The sequence below is a fragment of the Nomascus leucogenys genome, chromosome 19 (genome assembly GCF_006542625.1).
Source record: "Nomascus leucogenys isolate Asia chromosome 19, Asia_NLE_v1, whole genome shotgun sequence".
NCBI lineage: Eukaryota > Metazoa > Chordata > Mammalia > Primates > Hylobatidae > Nomascus > Nomascus leucogenys.
Window position 1 is genome coordinate 35750118 of NC_044399.1, and position 18166 is coordinate 35768283.

General features: G+C 44.6%; 1 pseudogene; it reads left to right on the top strand.

Annotated features, from left to right (window-relative positions):
- The first annotated feature begins 8574 nt into the window (after positions 1-8574).
- LOC101179063 lies at positions 8575-9410 on the top strand (annotated as a pseudogene).
- Positions 9411-18166: the final 8756 nt, after the last annotated feature.

Consider the following 18166-nt stretch of genomic DNA (forward strand, 5'->3'; position numbering starts at 1 on the left):
TTTTATGGCTATTGTTTCTTTGAGTCACACACAGAACTTAAGCAATGTCAGGGCTAGGATGAGATGCGTTAAAAAGGCCCCAGAAAACTCAGTAATCAAGAGTAATAATATTGTAAAGCAATATTTCAAAAAGTCAAATGAGCTACCTATGCCTGTAGGCCAGCTGCATGTTTTTGCAGGAAAAGTTTTATGGGGCTGGGATTAGCATGAGATGAATGAGGCAGGGTTGTACAAATGTAGGCTCTTTAAACTTGTGATATTTTGTTCATCATGGGTTTTTATATTAATTTTGATTTTTAAAATATTGCATTAAAATTGTATTGCTCTTGATCAATGAGTTTTTGGGCATTCCCTTCAATTTTGCACTTAAAACACGTGCCTCACTCACCTCACCTTAGCAGTGCCAGCCTGACTCTTAATGCTCTGTTCATCTTCACTTCACTCACAACTTTGACTTTTTTGATTCTTTTAGTCAGTATTTATGGAGCACACAGCCAGCCAGCCAAAATGCTCTGCAGATTAAATTAGAACCCCTGATATAAGAAGGAAACATTCTAATATCAAACATGACCATATAATGTACAGAAGAAGCAACAAACGACACAGAACAAGGACAGGGAAAGAAGACAGGGACATTTCCCTCGTCCATGCCTGGTTCAGGCTCAGGATCTTACTGATCCCCAGCTGAGGAAAGACTGGAAATTAAGAACAGAAAAAAGCCTGGCCATGACTCCTCTTAGCTCCTACTTCCTCATTTTTCTGCTCCCTTCATGGCCAAACTTCTCTAAAGAATACAATTTAGACTTGTTTCCAGAGACCACACCAGTTGTCTTCCGGTCTGCCCCAGGCTCTGAGCTTGCAGACTTCTCTCCTCATGGTGTCACAAAACTTCTTCGTTGATCTCCTGTATTCTCCCCAAAATGGAATCTAAAGGCTTAAGAAGATTCAAGTTAAACATTTTGGGGATGATTACCTTAGATGTGACATGGTGTGCCTCGTGTTGCATCACCTGGAGAGGTATGTGGTGTGTGATTGTCCTGGTTTTGTACAGTTTTAATTCCATCAGTTCTGAGTCTATGTGGCTTGGATTCTGAGAAGGAACATTCTATTGACTGCACTATCAAGGCAGAGGGAACTGAAAACTCAAATGAGAACATCATCGTACTGTGGAATTTCTAATAGGTAAGAACATTTTGTTTTGTTTCATTTTGTTTGTTTTTGTTTTTGAGATGGAGTCTCACTCTGTTGCCAGGCTGGAGTGCAGTGGCGCAATCTCGGCTCACTGCAACCTCCGCCCCCTGGGTTCAAGCGATTCCCCTGCCTCAGCCTCCCCAGTAGCTGGAACTACAGGCACGGCCACCACGCTCAGCTAATTTTTGTATTTTTAGTAGTGATGGGGATTCACCATGTTGGCCAGGATGGTCTCCATCTCTTGACATCGTGATCCACCCGCCTTGGCCTCCCAAAGTGTTGGGATTACAGGCGTGAGCCACCACGCCCGGCTGGTAAGAACATTTCTTATTCATTTTATGGAACAATGTGGATGTCTTGCACAAAATTAGTTTACATGTTGAAAACCCTCATGAATTGAACGTCATTTATAAAAGTTATTTATTAAAATGTTTATAATGTAGTTTCCTTATTAAAATAAACTTTTTATTTTGAAATAATTTTAGATTAACAGAAAATTTGCATGATAGTAAAGAGTCCCATATATTCATTCAGTTGTGAAGCTGGAGTGTAGTGGCCCGATCATGGCTCATTGCAACCTTGAACTCCTGGGCTCAAGCCATGCTCCCACCTCAGCCTAGTGAGTAGCTGGGACTACAGGCAAGTGCCACATGCCCAGCCAATTTTTAAACTTTTCTGTAGAGATGAGATCTCACTATGTTGCCCTGGCTGCTCTCAAACTCCTGGCCTCAAGCGATCCTCCTGCCTTGGCCTCCCAAAATGCTAGGATTACAGGCATGAGCCGCCACACTCAGCCCCATATACTGTTTTTTTTCTTTTTCTTTTTTTTTTTTTTTTTTTTTTTGAGGAGGAGTCTCACTCTGTTGTCCAGGCTGGAGTGCAATGGCACGATCTCTGCTCACTGCAACTTCTGCCACCTGGGTTCAAGTGATTCTCCTGCCGCAGCCTCCTGAGTAGCTGGGATTACTGGCACGTACCACCACACCCTGCTAATTTTTGTATTTTAGTAGAGATGGGGTTTTACCATGTTCCCCAGGCTGGTTTTGAACTCCTGACCTCAAGCAATCCATCCACCTTGGCCTCCCAAACTGCTGGGATTAGAGGCGTGAGCCACCATGCCCAGTCTTTTTTTTTTTTCTTTTTTCTGAGACAGAGTCTTGCTGTGTTCCCTAGGCTGGAGTCTGACGGCACAATCTCTGCTCACTGCAATCTCTGCCTTCCAGGTTCAAGTCATCCTCCTGCCTCAGCCTCCGAGTAGCTGGGATTACAGGCATGTACCACCATACCCAGCTAATTTTTGAATTTTTAGTAGAAACGGGGTTTCACCATGTTGGCCAGGCTGGTCTCGAACTCCTGATCTCAAATGATCTGCCCATCTCAGCCTCCCAAAGTGCTGGGATTGCAGGCATGAGCCACCATGCCCGGCCCCCATATACTTTGTACCCAGTTTGCTCTAATGTTAAAAATCTTATATAGCTATGACACATGTATCAAAATTAAGACATTAACATTGGTACAATGATATTAACTAAACTATAGATTGTATTCTTTTCCAGGATACCACATATCATTTAGTAACTTTCTCTCTTTCTTAAGGTTGTTGTGATTTTTGAAATTGTGGTAAAATATACATAACATAAAATTTACCATGTTAACCATTTTTAAATGTACGGTTCAGTGGCATTAAGTACTCACATTGTTGTGTGTGTAACCATCACCACCATCCATCTCCAGAACGTTTTTATCGTTCCAAACTGAAACTCTGAACCAGTAGACAAGTTTCTTTCTAAGTATTAATTTTCAAACCTCCAATATATTAAATTGAAATCATTTAGTCTGGGCCTGGCTTGGTGGCTCACCCCTGTAATTCCAGCACTTTGGGAGGCTGAGATGGGTGGATCACTTGAGGCCAGGAGTTCAAGACTAGCCTGGCCAACATAGTAAAACCCCGTCACTACTAAAAATACAAAACTTAGGTGGGCGTGGTGGCACATGCCTGTAATCCCAGCTACTTGAGAGGCTCAGGCAGGAGAATCGCTTGAACCTGGGAGGCAGCGGTTGCAGTGAGCTAAGATTGTGCCATTACACTCCAGCCTGGGTGACAGAGCGAGAATCTCTCTCAAAAAAAAAAAAAAAAAAAAAAAAAAAAGAAGAAGAAGAAGAAGAAAGAAAAGAAAAGAAATAATTTAGTTGAACATTCCTGGAGAAAGACTGCTCTCAGGGAGTATCAGCTCCTGCTTTTTTCTGCCATTATTCACATGCCCAGCTTGCGTTACCTGCCTCAGTAGAACCTGGTCAAGCAAAAACAAATGCTGTCAGAGTGCCAGATCTATTTCCCTTTCTCCATGTAGCATTACCTTGATTTTGCTTTATTTTTTATTTATTTATTTATTTTATTTTTTTGAGACGGAGTCTCGCTCTGTCGCCCAGGCTGGGGTGCAGTGGCGCAATCTCGGCTCACTGTAAGCTCCGCCTCCCGGGTTCAGGCCATTCTCCTGCCCCAGCCTCTCCGAGTAGCTGGGACTACAGGCGCCCGCCACCATGCCCGGCTAATTTTTTTGTATTTTTAGTAGAGACGGGGTTTCACCGTGGTCTCCATCTCCTGACCTCGTGATCTGCTCGCCTCAGCCTCCCAAAGTGCTGGGATTACAAGCGTGAGCCACCGTGCCCGGCCTTGATTTTGCTTTAGAGATTGCCCCTTACTCTTTGCTTGAAGCTTTAGGGGAATTGTCAGGCATGATGTCTTGTTCTCTGTGTGCCACGGTGTGGCAGGTAACTCGAACTCTAGCTGGGTGTGTGAATAAGGGCAGAAAGGAGTCAGAGCTGACATATCCTGATAATGATGTCTTGAAGAACCAAACTTTAACTTCTGTGACTTCCTTCCCCAGAGCTACCCTGGTTCTTGTCCGTATTATTACAGCATTTTTTTAAAAAGACTCTTTTTCTCGCCCTGTATCTTTCCAATAAGTTCCACTCCCTACCCCCCTTAAGTTAGTCAGAGTCAGGCACAACCAAGAACCCTATTTGATACAGGAAATTATTTTAACACAAAGACCCTTGGAGTCAAATCAATTCCAGAAAAGCATTTAATAATTTATTCTACTCTGTCAACAACAAACTATTGCACAGTGAGAAAAGGCTCTGGTGGAATCATGTCTGGAAGCAGCCTCTCCACCTGAGGAGGGGTCTCTGAGCTCTGAGATTGATGACATAGGTTCTAGAAAAATATATAAAATTAAAAGTAGAGAGAGATTCTGCCACATACAAGCTCTCAGGCACTTCAGGAACCATATAAGCTGTTTCCTGCCCTTTTACAGGTACCTTTTGAGAGCCAACGTTAGGATAGAAGCATAGAGGCTGCGGCACTAGAAACATTCTGGTGAGAATCGTGGCTGCTTGTTGCACACGTAACCTAGGTAAGTTAATTGATCCCTGCACCTCAGTTTCCTCATCGGCAAAATGAAAGATGATGTCTCATAAAGCTGTGAGAGTGGAAGAGATCACGTTTGCTGAGCACCTGGAGTGTTGTAGGCATTCACCCTGGGTGTGCCCATTTTTCTCAGACCATTCTTTGCTACTGAAACTACTTCTGCAAAGAAGTTGGGGTGGCTTAGATATTGAGCTGGCTTGTTTGGCAGGTTATGTTTGGCGCCTATGCATGAGAAGCTGATTGGCCATTCATAGGACACTGAGCAGTTTGGAGACTCAGGACCTCCTGCATCCTATGTGCTTGAATGTTTGCATGGTCAGCAGTTCAGAAATATGCACATCCTGCTGAGAGCTCCATAGCTCTGTAAGAAGGAAGGATTGGGTCTCTACACCAAATGCAAAGCCTGGCCTGGCACGGTGGCTATGCCTGTAATCCCAGCACTTTGGAAGGCCATGGCAGGAGGGTCGCTTAAAGCCAGGAGTTACAGACTAGCCTGGGCAACATAGTGAGACCACCCATTTCTACAAAAATAAAAATTAGCTGAGTGTGGTGGTACATGCCTGTAGTCGCAGTTACTCTGGAGGCTGAGGTGGGAGAATAGCTTGAGCCTGGGAGGTCAAGGTTGCAGTGAGCTGTCATTGCACCACTGCCCTCTAGCCTGGGTGACAGAGCAAGACCCTGTCTCAAAAGCAAAACAAACACAAACAAAAAGTAAAACCCCAGGAGCTCTCCCAAGACACTATCGGTCAGTTCTGTAAACAATCACTGGAGGTGCAGAGGAGCTGCCCATCTTCAAGGAGTTCTGTAGCCTCTGACATGGCTGTATGGGGTCAGTTCCCTGAATATAGGTTGCTTTTTCATATTTCTGCAAAGTAGGCCCCTTCTGCCTGGATACCCTTCCCATCTATAATGGCTCATTGAGTGCAGGGCCAGCATTGGAATTGTGCAATGTACAACCTGCACGACTGTAAATAGCAGCCTTGGTTAAGAGAATGGGCTCCACAGTCAGGAAAAGCTGCATCTATTTCTCATTTCTGCTGTTTATTCTTAGTAAAGAGGTGAGCATGTTGACTTTATTTATTTATTATTAGTATTTTTTTGAGACAGTGTCTCACTCTGTCACCCAGGCTGCAGTGCAGTGATGCGATCTTGGCTTAGTGCAACCTCTGCCTCCTGGGTTCAAGCAACTCTCCTTCTTCAGCCTCTCTAGTATCTGGGACTACAGGCATGTGCCATCATGCCCAACTAATTTTTGTATTTTTAGTAGAGACGGGGTTTCACCACTTTGGTCAGGTTGGTCTTGAACTCCTGACCTCAAGCAATACACCTGCCTTGGCCTCCCAAAGTGCTGGGATTACAGGCCTGAGTCACCATGCCCAGCCTATTTATTTATTTGAGACAAGGTCTCGTTCTGTCACCCAGACTAGAGTGCAATGGCATGATCACGGCTCACTGCAGCCTCAACCTCCCAGGCTCAAGCCATCCTCCCATCTCAGCCTCCCAAGTAGCTAGGTCCACAAGTGCATGCTACCATATCCAGCTATTTTTTTTTTCTTTTTGTAGAGACAGGGGACTCACTATGTTGCCCAAGCTGGTCTCGAACCCCTAAACTCAAGTGATCCTCCTGCCTCGGCTTCCCAAATCCTGGGATTATAGGTGTGAGCAACCACGCCCCACCAAGGTGACCTTGCTAAATCTCACTTTCTTCATTTGTGAAGTTGGAATAATTACAGTAGTGACCTCTTAGAGTTGTGAGGATTAAAATAAAACAATATATATAGGGAGATTTTAGCACAGTGCTTGGCATGTAGAAGACGCTTAAAAAAAGCTGTAATAACGATTATTCTTTCTGGCAAACTTTTACTCTACTTTAAAGCCTTTTCCAATTCTTTCCAAGCTGGGTCAAATGCCTCTTCTATGTGCTCCCATTCCCCACTAGCGCTGCCTCCAGTACTGCTGGGTTCCTTCCAGGACTGTGACCTCTTGACAGCAGGGATTGTGTCTTTTACACTAGCGTTACCAGTACCAATAACAATGCCAGGAACATAGTAGGAACCCAATAAATGCCAGTTAAAGGAATGAACGCATGAATGAAGGTCTACATGTTATCTTTGATGGGACCAAAGGGAAGCTTGCTCTTCTTATTTTCTGTTAGAAGCCGATAATGGGAGAAAGAGGCAGAGAAATGGGAAAGGAGAGTATGCACTGGACATTTGGCAAAGGCAAGTCACTCTTTCCTGTGGTCATTTTTTGGGTAGAAAGAAAACTGAGTGAAACCTTGTACTAAGCTGGGTCTGAGAAGATAAACAAGCCAAGAGTTCTACCTAGACAATGGCCTGATTCTTCCTGACGGGGGCAGGTGGGAGCCGTGAGGAGCCAGACAAACATCCCCTTCCAATTTCCTTCCGTCTGTGCTCAGCTCCTTCAAAGTATCACAGCCCAGCCCCCTCACCCCCTGCCAAAGCCTTTCCTTCATAGAAGGTGTCTGCAAATCCAAGCCAGGCTCTTATCCCGTGAGATCTTCGAAGGCTGGAAGGAGCTGCAATGAGTCTGAATCACTCCCAACCACAATGGCATTAGAATGACAGACGGTTTCTGTTTCCAGCGCGTGTTCTAAAGTGGGTTTTTTGGTGGCTCAATTTGCTTCCACATGGCCCCTGCCAACCAGGAGCTGAGACGAGCAGTTTGCATAGATCAAATTATTGAACTTCAAAACACCCATGAAAAATTGTGAAAACAAAACAACAGCAGAAGTACAAAGTACAAAGAGATGTGGTTTCCCAGGAGCACGTGTGAAAAATGACTTTGCAGTCCAGATGCCTGCAGGCCCAGCATGAGTCAGCTGAAGGATGTGGAGGCCAAAAAACCTCAGACAAGTCTGGACCAAGCGGAGCTTCCAGAAAAAGAAAGGTGACAGCCAACTCCACTCCACACTGGCCGGACCACCCTGGAGGAGGGCTGGCTCCCTCTAGATGTCATCGTGTGAGAGAAAAGCGTGTGTTCTAAGTGGAGTTACCAAGATTGGGAGGGGGTGGGAGAGGACTCAAAAGTTGGACAAGAGATGTGTGCCCTGCGGAAGAAAGTGGTTAGTGTCAGGGTGATCTTCTGCCTGTAGCTTCTGCTTGTTAGTCCTTCCCCTCCCGTCATCCTGGAGAACGCCTATTCATCCCTTAGGCCTCAGTGCCTGCCACCTCTTCTGAGAAGCCTTCCCTCACCTCTGGAAGCAGAACCAGCCACACCTGCATTTGGACCTCCTTCTCCTGCACTGGGAGTCAGGTCCCTTCATTACAGCACACCTCCTGTGGAAGAATGTTTTGAGTGTGTGGCTAGGCAGGGACCTCGTCCTACTTATCTTTGCATGCCTACTGCCTGGCACAGTGATCACTCTTCAGCAAATGTCTGATGAATTAAATTGTTGGCAAGAAAACTGGCACCAAACATTTTGACCATGAGGAAGAGAGATTGTATTTTTTCTAGGTGGCCCAAAAAGACGGAACTGGAAGAGAGGGTGGCAATTACAAGAAAGTGGATTTCAGCTAAAAACCAGGAAGTACTTTATAATAGTAATGACAGCAATTTTATTGTGTGTTTTAGTCACCTATTGCTGCATAATAAATTGCTCCAAAATTTGAGGCCTAAAACAACAATAAGTGTTTATGATCTCACACACTGTATATGGGTTAGGAATTCAGGAGCAGCATAGAAGAGTGGTTCTAGCTTAGGATCTGTCATGAGTTTATAGTCAAGATACTAACTGGGGCTATAGTCATCTGAAGGCTTAATTGGGGCTGGAGGATTGGCTGCAAGATGGCTGGATTGGCTGGGAATGGTGGCTCATCCCTGTAATCCCAGCAATTTGGGACACTGAGGTGGGAGGATCACTTGAGCCTAGGAGTTTGAGACCAGCCTGGACATCATAGGGAGACCCTGTCTCTACAAAATAACACAAAAATCAGCTGGGTGTGGTGGCATATCCTGTAGTCCCAGCTACTCAGGAGGCTGAGGTGGGAGGATCACTTGAGCGAGACTGTGACATAAGATTGCCCTGGTGACATGGAGCAGATCTGGACCCGAGCCTAATAAACGTGGCATACATAAAGGTGTCACAAAGACAGGGTGAGGCGCATGCTTATAAGGGGCATGAGCATCTCGGGGCTGCCAGAATGGCTCCCGTTGAGTGCGTGGCACTAGCGTGTGTCATGTCTTGGCTGCGTTTCTGTGGCCCATGGCCCTTCCTTATGTGGCAATTAATGTGTCTACTAGTCAAGGGGGCTCAGCCTCTGGTGTGGGTCAAGGACCCGCTCCAGCTGACCTCTAACCCTCTGGGGCTGCCTGAGCCCTGGTCTTCCCACTCCTCCCATCTCCCATGGGAATCTCCCCCTGCACCTACTCCCCCGACAGTCCCCAGGGGACTTTGATTAGATGGGGCCCTCTGCTTCCTCACAGGTGTCAGCCCTGCCTCAGGAATTGACTGACAATTTGGTTCAATTTCTGGACACGGATTCAGCTGGAGATCTGCCCCTGGGGCCAGAGCAGTTCTTGGCTGCACAACAGGATTTAAATGACAAGCTGACTCCACAAGAAAGGCTCCCAGAGGTGGTTCCACTGCTGGACAGGGATCAGAACCAGACCCCAGTTCAGCTTCCTTGCCTCGAAAGTAAGGTTCAAACTGCAGATCTAGATTGGGCTGCAGGTCATCAGGCAGATGAAATACTTGTTTGACTAGACAGTAAGATTTCAAAACGAACCAAATTTGTTGTTTTGCCCAAGAATGTGAAGAAAGATCTAGCTGAGCCCTGGTCTTCCCGCTCCTCCCATCTCCCATGGGAATCTCCCTATGCAGGGTTGGAGCCTTGCTGAGATTCTTGGGATTCCACACCAATTATCCAAACCTCAGCGTCAGAAACACTCTGCAGGATGAATATTCGAGTATGGACACACTGTATCCCCACAGCCTGCCTCCAGAACCAGGGCAAGACATTATAATTCAGCAGCTAAGTAGACCTTAAAATTATGAACTTCCTCCAGTCCATAAAGAGCCCACAACTCAGCCTCCAACTCAGCTCTCCTCAGACTTTGGAAGTTCACTGAATGATGAAGCAATAGGTTCACCTCTAGATGTGTCATATCTAGATCTAGATAGGGAGCTTACCAAACCTACAGCAGTCACTATGGGGGTAGAACCTTCTCCAGTCCAGCAGGACAACCCTCCTATTCCCACTGAACAGGCTGACTTTTCTCCAGCCCAGCCTGATCTCCCTTCCCCGCCTCTGCATTCTCCTGAAAAGATTGAATCTCCAGTCCACCAAGAGGCCACAGCTCAGACTCTAGATCCCCCTAAGGAGGCAGAACCTTCTCCAGTCCAGCAAGGGTTCCCAGCTGAGCCACCAGAGCCCCCTAAGGAAGTTGAACCATCTGCAACCCAGCAGGAAGCCTCGGGTCATCCTCGGAAGTCCACTGAAGAGGTCAGTCCTCCACCACAGTGGGAGATACCAGCTCAGCCATCAGAGCCACCTGAGAAGGTCAAACCATCTCCAGTCCTACAGCAGGCCCCAACTCGGCTTTTAAAGCCACCTAAAGAGGTAGAGTCCTCTCCAGTCCAGCAGGCGGTCCCTGCTCAGCCTTCAGAGCCCACTATGGTGATAGAACCCTCTCTGACCCAGCAGATGGCCCCATCTTTGCCTCCAGAGTTCCCTCAGGAGGTAGAACCATCTGTAACTCAGCAGGAGGTTCCAGCTGAGATTCCAGAGCCCCCTATGGAGGCAGAACCTTTCTCTGACCAAGCAGGAGGCCACAGTTCAGTCTCCAGAGTCCCCTAAGGAGGTAGAAACTTCAAGGCAGCAAATGGTCCCAGTTCAGCTTCCAGAGCCACCTAAGGAAATTGCAGCTCAGCCTCCAGCTCATTATGAGGTGACAGTCCCAACACCAGGCCAGGATCCAGCTCAGCACTCAACATTGCCCAGTGTCACTGTTCAACCTTTGGACCTGGGACTTACCATCACTCCAGAACCCACTATGGAGGTTGAACATTCTACACCCCTGAAGAGGACTATAGTTCCTCCAGATCATCTTAAGGTGACACTTCCACATCCAGACCAGGTTCAGACTCAGCATTCACACCTGACCGAAGCCACAGTTCAACCTTTGGATCTAGGATTAAAATCACTCCAGAATCCACAACAGAGGTTGAACCTTCTACACCCCTGATGACTACAGCTCTTCCTCCAGAACACCCTGAGGTGACACTTCCACCTTCAGACAAGGATCAGTCTCAGTATTCACACCTGACTGAAGCCACAGTTCAACCTCTGGACCTGGAGCTTAGCATAACTACAGAGCCTACTACAGAGGTTAAACTGTCTCCAACCACGGAGGAAACCTCAGCTCAGCCTCCAGACCTGGGGGGCTTGCCCAGCCAGGCAGAGGCGCTCCTCACTTCCCAGATGGGGCAGCCGGGCAGAGATGCTCCTCACTTCCCAGATGGGGCGGCCAGGCAGAGGTGCTCCTCACTTCCCAGACAGGGCGGCCGGGCAGAGGCACTCCTCACTTCCCAGACAGGGCAGGCGGGCAGAGGCGCTCCTCACTTCTTCCCAGACGGGGCGGCCGGGCAGAGGCGCTCCTCACTTCCCAGATGGGGTGGTGGCCGGGCAGGGGCGCCCTTCACATCCCAGACGGGGTGGCCGGGCAGAGGCGCTCCTCACTTCCCATACGGGGCGGCCGGGCAGAGACGCTCCTCACTTCCCAGACAGGGCGGCCGGGCAGAGACGCTCACTTCTTCCCAGACGGGGCGGCCGGGCAGAGGCACTCCTCACTTCCCAGACGGGGCGGCCAGGCAGAGGCGCTCCTCACTTCATCCCAGATGATGGGCGGCCAGGCAGAGACGCTCCTCACTTCCCAGTCGGGGCGGCGGCCGGGCAGAGGCGCTCCTCACCTCCCAGACGATGGGCGGCCAGACAGAGACACTCCCCACCTCCCAGATGGGGCGGCGGCCAGGCAGAGGCTGCAATCCTAGCACCCTGGGAGGCCAAGGCAGGCGGCTGGGAGGCGGAGGCTGCAGCGAGCCAAGACCACGCCACCGCACTCCAGCCTGGGCAACACCGAGCACCGAGTGAGCGAGACTCCGTCTGCAGTCCCAGCACCTCGGGAGGCCGAGGCGGGCAGACCACTCGAGGTCAGGAGCTGGAGACCAGCCTGGCCAACATGGCGAAACCCCGCTTCCAGCCAAAGGGCAAAAAACCAGGCAGGGGTGGTGGCGCGTGGCCACAATCCCAGGCAGCTCGCAGGCCGAGGCAGGGGAATCATGGGAGCCAGAGGCAGGGAGTTTGCAGCGAGCCGAGTACACTCCAGCCTGGGCAACAGAGGGAAGAAAAGAGAAAAATTCTTTTTGAGGGGGAAGGAAGGAAGGAAGCCAATTAATATTAACCATAAGATAAAACATAATAAGCACATGCAAAGATGTTCAACATCATAAGTCATGAGGGAAATGCACTTCCAAACCATGACGAGGTACAACTTCATACCCACTAGAGGGGCTACAATTTTTTTAAAGGAAAATAACAAGTGACAGAGGAATAAAGAAACTTCCAGTAGAAAACAACAGTCATGACAGATCCAAATCAGGATGCCATCAGCAATACTCTGAACCTACACTGTCCAAAATGGTATCCACCAACCATATGGGACCTTTGAGTACTTCAAATGTGGCTAGTCCACATTGAGGCAAGCTGCAAAAGAAACCACTGATTTTTTCTTAACATAAAATGAGAAAACCACTGATTTTTCAAAGACATAGTAAATATGTATATATACATAAACATGTAAGTAGCTCAATATTTTTATACTGTCATGTTGAAAATATTTTTGATATATTGAATTAAATAAAATATATTATGCTTAATTTTAAGCACAATAAATTATGCTTATTATGCATAATATATTATATTATGGGTCTCGCTATGTTGCCCAGTGTGGTCACAAACTCCTGGCCTCAAGTTATCCTCCCACCTCAGCCTCCCGAGTAGCTGGATTACAGGTGCAAGCCACCATGCCCAGTTTATTATGCTTAATGTCATCTTTCTTTTTACTTATCTTAATGTGGATACTAGGAAATTTAAATATTCTGTTGTCTCAAAATGACAACAGAAGATAGAGTTCACCAAATCAAGAGAGTAAACAAGAAACAGGAAGTCACTGAACCTAGAAGAGACAAAGGAAATTGCCAACATAACAATAAAGGCAAGTCCCAGGACAACTGCACAGAAGGTCTTAGAGAACCATCACACCAGACTGAAGAAAGAGAACACAGACCCCCAGGAGGGGTATCTCCAAGAAGAAACAAAGCCAATGGAATACTGACAGAACTGAATATATGGAGAAAAGATCTTTAGTTCTGTAGGAGAGCTTGAGGATTATGACATGTATTTTCTCATTTCTAGCTAGGAGATAAATAGAAAACTAAACAAAAGGGAAAAGTAGCTACTAACTTCAGAAAAAACAAAAGCTGTCAAGAAAGAAAATATAATTCTTGTACCCATGTGACCCAACTATGGATATTTACATAATCATAATAATGTAAACATGGAACAATGGTTTAACCAAAAAGGTTCCTATAATTATATTGGAAGACTAAAGAAAGGAAGGGGCTTGTGAGTGTCATGGGAATGGGGATGAGGAATGCCAATTTTAAAAGCTGAACCACTGGGCTGGGCATCATACCCCATGCCTGTAATCCAAATACTTTGGGAGGCAAAGGAGTGAGAATCACTTGAGCCCAGGAATTCAAGACCAGACTGGGCGACACAGCAAGACCCCATCTCTACAGAAAATTACCAAAAAAAAAAAAAATTAGTTCGGCATGGTGGCAAGCACCTGTAGTTACAGCTACTCAGGAGGGTGAGGTGGGAGGATCAGTTGAGTCCAGGAGGTTGAGGCTGCAGTGAGCTATGATTATGCCACTGCACTCCAGCCTGAGCAACAGAGTGAGACTGTCTCTAATTTTAAAAGAATTTTTAATAAAAAATAAAGCTGAATTATCTTCTATGTAGGAAATTCGAAAATATCTAAAACTAGGCTGGGTGCAGTGGCTCACGTCTGTAATCCTAGCACTTTCGGAGGCCGAGGCAGGCAGATCACTTGAGGTCAGGGGTTCGAGACGAGCCTAGCCAACATGGTGAAATTCTGTTTCTACTAAAAATACAAAAATTAGCTGGGCATGGTGGTGGGCATCTGCATTCCCAGCTACTCAGGAGGCTGAGGCAGGAGAATTGCTTGAACCCAAGAGGCAGAGATTGCAGTGAGCCAAGATGGTGCCACTACACTCCAGCCTGGGTGACAGTGCAAGACTCTGTCTCAAAGAAAAAAAAAATTACGTAAAACTAAAAAAAGAGAACTGTGATGGTATAAAATAAGGAACATATCTAGAAACAGACGAAAATACCAGAATAAACAGCCAAAGTTATTAAAGCAGTTTCCTTGAGGATGGGAATCAGGAATGAAAAAAGAGCAGGGACCTTGCTGTTTTCCATAAAACCTTTATAGTATCATTTGCCTTTGTAAAAAGGTGCATATACTCCTATGATTAAAATAAAATTTAAAAGAAAGAAACCATCTACATAAAGGCAAAAAGAATGTCTATTCAGTGCAAACCAAATTCTGATTTCTGGTTTTATAATTGGTCTAAAGTGGTGAATTAATACCTTTATTTAATTGAAAAAAGTGGGGGGGACTGCTCTACTGTGAGCCAGTTTCATTTTTTTCCTCATAGCATTTTAGGGATATCTCATCTTTCAAAATCTGTCTATAAACCAAAGCACATTCCCACTGGGCTTTTCTTTACCTTTTGTGAAGACCAAATTATACCATAGATGAAACTCAGATCATTTCCCACGATTCTTTTCAAAGACTATATCAAGTAATCTTAATTGTATGTTTCATTTCAAACTAATCGTTTAAACCTACCGGTCATAATGCTGATTCCACTTTGGATCAAGCATATTCTTCACAGTATCTATAGAATGGCATTGCCCAGATCCATCAACTATCACCTTAGCAAATGGATCAGGAAGTCCTATGAAAAAAGATTTTTTAAAATTAATAATTTGACATGTGAGATAGAAGATTATACAAACATTCCATTTGCTACAAAAGATTATTCCATTATTTTAAAAAAAGTTTAACAGCTATAAATGAATAGCCCATTTTTTAAAAAAAGACTAAAAGTTACTTCTATATAAAACACCAAAACTTTATTTTTTCTCATTTGTGTCTCAAGATATTCCCAGTTTAAACTACCAAAATCTAGAGATTACTTCATAATGTGGAAGGTTTTGTAAGTTGTTACCAGCCCTCTGACCCCAGGAAGGTGAATTCTTATAACCATTCATGGCTTTTTCTTTCCAAACGTCTCCCTCAGTAGTTCATTTAAAGGAGAGCTTATTAAAGGTTTTTATACAGGAACACAGGCTACAGAGAAATCAAATTAGCAAATGGGTTTTGCTGAATAACTGCCAGGAAAAATGAGACCGAAACAAAAGATGTAACACTCTGCCTTAAAAGAGCTTACTATCTAAGTGGAAAGATAAAAAATACTATACACGGAAAAAAAAAAAAAAAAAAAAAAAAACAGAAACAAAAATATCTGAGAATAAACAAGTGCTCAGTGATACTGATTATAATGCAAACACATATCACTATGTTAGGTACTATTCTAAATACTTTACATTCATCCTTAATCCTTACAATAACCCTCTAAGGTAGATATTATTATTTTCCCTATTTTACTGATGAGAAAACTAAGGCACAAGGGGGTCAATTAAGTAGCCCAAGGTCACACAGTAGTAAGTGGCAGAGCCAGGGTCTAAAGTATAGATGCTAAACCCGTCTGGCTCTCGACTTCATGATCTTAACCACTATGCTGTATTTTACCTCTCATTTACTACGTGGTTCAACAGTGAGTACAAGTAAGAGCTCAGAGAATCAGGAGAACAACGTGAATCTGAACAGTAAAGAAAGGGCTTTAGGAGAGAGGGGAACTCATCTGAGTTTTAAAGCAGGGGTCTCCAACCCCTGGACCATGGGCCGGTACAGGTTTGTGGCCTGTTACAACCGGGCCACACAGCAGGAGGTGAGCAGCAGGAGAGCAAGCATTACAGCCTGAGCTCCACCTTCTGTCAGATCAGTGGCAGCATTAGATGCTCATAGGAGCTGGAACCCTATTGTGAACTGCGCATGCAAGGGATCTAGGTTGTGCGCTCCTTACAAGAATCTAATGCCTGATGATCTGAGATGGAACAGCTTCATCCCAACACATCCCCTGCTCCCCACATCCTTGGAAAAACTGTCTTGCACAAAACTGGTCCCTGTGCCAAAAAGGTTGGGGACTGCTGCTTTAAAGAACATACAGGAGAAGGAAGACTTTCCTAGCAACAGGAAGAGCGCCAAGGAGGGTATGACAATACAGTATTTAAAAGACTTTGAAGAGTCTAACCAAAGAGCTTGTGCTAAGGTGTAAAAGTAAATACTGTTGAAAATGAATAATCCAGTAAGAGAAGCTTAGAAATCAGACACTGGGGCTTGGACTGACTGAGGTAGATAACAGGGAGCCATTTAAGTTCTTGAGCATGGCTGTAATTACAGTCATATTTTTCTATCAGTGGTATTCAGGGCCACTAGGAGAAAGAAAGATTAGAGGCGACCATATATAAAGCTGTTGTAATCATCCAACAGTAGGACGAAAAGACCCTGAACAAAGAAAGTCATATGGAAAGGGAAAGGAAATGAAAATTAAGAGAGCTATTCTGAAAGATCTAATATAAATCAATAAGAAACTTGTATCAAAGATGACAATACAGTTTTCGGCCCAAAGCAATAATGAAAATGATTTTTTTGACAAAAATTTAAAAGGTAGAACTAAAAATGTTAGACAAAAATGGCACTTCACATGTTAAACATATTGGGATAGAGTAGATTTCCTGTGGACAGCTGAAAATACTAGAACAAAACAGTGTTAAGTGTTGGTGACTGGAGAAATTTTGCATGTTGGTATCAATGCTAATTTTTTTAAGATACTAATTTGCCAAGTTTCAAGGACAGACAACTCACGTATCAGTTCCCCAATTCTAGGATTCTGTGATCTATCACCTTCAAATAATAAAGGAAGACCAAAACTTAAGGGTTATGTTTCAAAGAAACTTGGTAAGTTAGGGTATTAAATCTGTTTGACTATATTGTTCTTGAAGCTGAGTGCTATGCATAGTATTTCAATAACACCTAACCATTTATAAATGTGTTCAGTGGAAGAATGTTTTTACCTCCACCCTCAATTCATGAAGTATTTCCTCCTGGGAAGGATTTACTCTATCTTGTTATTTCTACTCTACTACTTAAACATATAAATTTATGTTTATAAGCAAAAACAAAAAATCACATTTCTATACTTTCCATTTGGGTGTTATTAAACTAGTTGAAGAATTAAGTCTCTCTGCTGGTTTCTTGCTTTTTTAAAAAATTAAAATAAAAAGAATTAAAAATTAGCCAGGCACAGTGGCTCATGCCTGTAATCCCAGCACTTTGGGAGGCTGAGGTAAAAGGATCACCTGAGCCCAGGAATTTGAGACCAGCCTGGGCAACATAGTAAGACCCCACCTCTACAAAAAAATTTAAAAGTTAGCCAAGGGTGGTGGCGTAAGTCTGTAGTCTCAGCTACTCAGGAGGCTGAGGTGGGAGGACCACTTGAGCCTGGGAGGTTGAGGCTGCAGTGAGCCATGATCATGCCACTGCACTCCACTCTGGTTGACAAAGCAAGACCGTATCTCAGGGGGAAAAAATTTAAGGATTAAGAAAAACATCTGACAAAGGACTAATATCCAGAATCTACAAAGTAAGCAAACAAATCAGCAGGAAAAAAAAAAAAAAACAATTCCATCAAAAAGTGGGTTAAGGACATGAATAGACAATTCTCAAAAGAAGATATACCAACCAAGATAGGCCAACAAGCTTATGGAAAAATGCTCAACATCACTAAGTATCAGGGAAATGCAAATCAGAACTACAATGCGACGCCACCTCACTCCTGCAAGAATGGCCATAGTCAAAAAATAAAAAAATAACAGATGTTGGCATGGATGCAGTGAAAAGGGAACACTTTTACACTGCTGGTGGTAATGTAAACTAGTACAACCACTACAGAAAACAGTGTGGAGATTCCTTAAAGAACTAAAAGTAGATCTACCATTTGATCCAGCAATCCCACTACTGGGTACCTACCCAGAGGAAAATAAGTCATTATACAAAAAAGATACTTGCACACGCATGTTTATAGCAGCACAATTTGCAATTGCAAAAATATGGAACCAGCCCAAATACCTATCAGTCAATGAGTGGATAAAGAAAATGTGGTATGTACACACACACACACACACACACACACACACATATATATACCATGGAATACTATTCAGCCATAAAAAGAAATAATGGCATTCACAGCAACCTGGATAAAATCGGAGACCATTATTCTAAGTGAAGTAACTCAAGAATGAAAAACCT